The sequence below is a fragment of the Stegastes partitus genome, unplaced genomic scaffold (assembly GCF_000690725.1).
Source record: "Stegastes partitus isolate 25-593 unplaced genomic scaffold, Stegastes_partitus-1.0.2 Scaffold1670, whole genome shotgun sequence".
NCBI classification, from domain to species: domain Eukaryota; kingdom Metazoa; phylum Chordata; class Actinopteri; family Pomacentridae; genus Stegastes; species Stegastes partitus.
Genome location: NW_007579401.1, coordinates 149,724 through 153,174, shown reverse-complemented (window position 1 = coordinate 153,174; position 3,451 = coordinate 149,724). Strand labels below are relative to the sequence as shown.

The following is a 3,451-nucleotide window of genomic DNA, read 5'->3' as shown; positions in this document are numbered from 1 at the left end:
AATAAGAAGCTTTCTTTGCAGATGTGTTGTTTCTGTTGGTTTATTTGATGACATGGCAGTAATGGATCAGGAGCAGAGCTCAGAACAATATTACCCATGAGTTCATCTGTTTAATGATGAATTATAATATAAAGAATCAAACTCATGTCAACGTTTAATTCCTCACACAGAATACTCCTACCACTACTACTACTACTACGAAGAGTAATAATAATAGAATAATAGTCAGAAGAAGCTGTTGATCAGTGAGATGCAGACCCACTTCAGAGGTCCTGGTTCTGGTTCTGATGCTGCACAGTCTGTTAGCAGAGTTGCATACATCAGCACACACAGACTACATGTATACTAGCACTACGTTAATCCTAACAGGTAAATACACTCTGCATGTGTCTGTTAAATACATCCAGAGGAGACTCACCTGTCAGGACCAACGCAGTAGTAGTAGTAGTAGTAGTATACATGTGATCTGTACATGTATACTACTACTACTACTACAACATTAATCCTGACAGGTAAATATCCTCTGGAAGTACTTTAACAGATGCATGCAGTCTCCATGTACACTGTGTTACAGTCCAGTACTGTGTACATGTATGATCTGTACATAGGAGTACTGCACACAGTATTAAATACTCTGTAGCCAGTAGCCAGTACTTTACTTTAACTGCTCCGTTTCCTCCGCGCGTGTAACGAGCCGCCGTAACCGCGTATCGACATTAATGAGCCGCCGTTTGCCGGCGCCGTCAGCGGGGATCGAACCGGCGCCCTCGCGCTTCGCCCCGGCGCGCCCGCTCCCCCCTCCGCCCCCACAGAGAAGATTGAGCAGCATCCTTTGCGCGACACAGTGGTCGTGGGTTCGACTCCCGCTCATGGCCCTTCCTCTTTTCTTCTCCTGTCTCTGTCCTATCTTTATATATCTTTTAAATCTAAATCATGTACAGCAGTCATGGTTAGATTTAAGCGGTTTTATGTTAATGAAGTTTCTTGAAAACAAGTTTATCGTTTTTTATTTTTTTTTAAATTCAGCATGTGCCTCGTGCTCTGTAAATAAACGCCTGATTGGCTGAAGCGCGTTCATGTGATTTATTTCCTGTTTTTCTTCTCGCTACTGACCAGAAACATCACGTTTCCGTCACCGGACGTGACGTCGCGTAGCGCTGAGTCAGCTGCAGCATACAGGAAGTGGAGCACAGCGCCTGCGCGGCGGCAGCAGCGGCGCTCGTGCAGCAGAACTTTGTCTAGAACTTTTGTTTTTGTGTTTTATTCGGTTTTGTTGTGGCGGGAATCCGCGGGGGCACGTGACGTCACAGCACGAGCAGCTGAACGCGAGTCCTGTTCGTCATCAACCAGGAAGTGAAGACAGCAGGTGGAGCTTCAGGTGAAAGCTTTGATGATTTGTCTATCCGCCGCCGCAGTCAGAACCGATTCCTGTCAGAACCTTTTATCTAAACTAGGTTCTGCTGAAACGTTCCGTTTCACCTCCAGATGCCTGCAAACGGATGAAATCGGGTCAGAACTATAATGTAAGGACGGTTCCTGTGGACCAGCTGCTGATGTTCCTTCTCTCTGGTTCCATGGTTCTGACAGAACATGTCTCTGAGTTCTGTCTCCTCCTGCATGGTTCTGGTTCCACAGAGCTGCAGGACTTTGTGTAGGAAAATGGACCTCAGTGGGTTGAACTGAACCAGGAGCTGCTGCTGGAGCTCAGACAGGTTCGGACCTTAGACACTGTTCAGTGTTCTCACACAGAACCGACAGGTGGGCCACAGGTTCCCCTTTATGAGTCTAAGCTCAGCTTGTCTGGGTCTGGGTCTGGGTCTGGTCACATCCACTGTATTGATCCCTCAGTGTGGACACGTACATGACACGTCGGTTCCGGTTCTGCAGGCTCACCAAGGTTCTGCTGTGTGATAAACCACAGCTGTGACGAAGCTCAGATCCAAACCTCTGGGTTCTGTAGAAAACACAGAACCTTTTCTGGTTCTCTGAAGTTTCTGCTGCTGCGTCCTGTAAAGGCTTCTGGCACCAGAGCTGCTGCAGGTCCAAACACTGTCCAGGCTCAGAACCCAAAGTGATCACAGTTATAGAGGTCGACCCGATTGCGTTGCTGGAACAATCCAACCAATCCTAAGCAGCTTGTTGCCTTTTGTTCTTCAGCTGAGTGGCGACAGAACGGTGAGACCGGACGGACCGGTGGAACCAGAAACACCTGCAGACAGAGAGTACAGAGAGTACAGTGACCCAGAGGACGCAGCGGTTCTGAATGTTGGTGCACGAGGACGTGAGACGGACGAACAGCTGCAGGCAGACGTTGGACAGGTGAGCGAAATAAGAGAGGAACCAGCTGATCAGCAGCAACGGAATGTTTGTTACCCACAGGTGAGCTTCAAGACCTCACCTGAGTTCTGCACTGCGAAGCCCGACTAGTGGGTCAGCAGGTGTGTTCAGCCTAAAGTTAGAGTCCAGTGTCATGGAGGAGGTTCTCTATTAACCTGCTAGGTCTCCATGGTAACTGACACTGTGGAGCAAGGTCTCCATGGCAACTGATGCTGTGGAGCTAACCCGGTCNCAGTGATTGGATGTTTCCTTTTGAAATGACTCTGGGAGCTAACTTGTGTCCCAGAACGTACATGAGCTGATTTCTTTTATCTGAGCTGAACGACTCCAGAGACACTTGAAGTGTTCGAAGTAAAAGTACTGCATGAGAATTCCTTGTTGAGTAAAAGTCCTGTTGGTTTCCTCTGACTGACACATCGTCACATTCAGGGTCAGCAAAGTATCTGTCTCTGTATGCATCACTGTCGTGGGTGTAAAGCTGCAGGCTGCGGGCGGCGGACCTCCTGGACTCTCCTCTACATCAGATCTCAGTCACATGTTTGTTGTCATTTTAGACACATTTTGTTGATCAATATATTTAGAAATTAGTTTATTAAGCGTTCATGAATTAGTTTATGCTTTTCAGTCTTTTCCAGTACAGTTTTGTTTAATGTCTTCATGTGTTTTTTTGGTGTTTTGGTTTTTACATTTTTGAGGCTCTTTGTGGTGACTTTGTTTGAAACAATGCGTGAGGGAATAAAACCACCGACACATTTAATCAGTACAAATAGCAGCCGTCCACAAGTGTAACGGATATCTGGCGCAATAAAAATATTAATATTTTTTTTTAAAAAATTAAAGATATGTCATCTGAGCAATGTTCAAAATATTTTAAACATTTCTTTAAAAAACAAATATTTGATTGAAAATGCTCTGTTTGTTTAGCGCCCTTGGTGGAGCTGGCGTCCCGTGTTCAGGGAGCAGCCTGTACGGGGCTCTCCGGCTCTGCACACACAACCTTCCTATTGGATCCCATCCCGCAGCACGTCACTACGTTTCCGGCCTCATTTACTACTGCTCATGCGCAGAGCCCAGAGCGGCTATTAGTGGTCCTATTATTTAATACCAAGTTTTG

The 3,451-nt window shown here is 46.5% G+C and overlaps 1 protein-coding gene across 1 annotated transcript in view; it reads left to right on the top strand.

The window, feature by feature from the left end:
- Positions 1 to 1,204: 1,204 nt before the first annotated feature.
- Positions 1,205 to 3,451, top strand: part of man2a1 (mannosidase, alpha, class 2A, member 1) — an 18,619-nt gene continuing 16,372 nt past the window's right edge. Inside the window, exons 1-2 of the mRNA XM_008301421.1 lie at positions 1,205 to 1,378; positions 2,158 to 2,319. The gene's annotated coding sequence lies outside the window, so the exon portion shown is untranslated. The remainder of the gene's footprint in view (positions 1,379 to 2,157; positions 2,320 to 3,451) is intronic.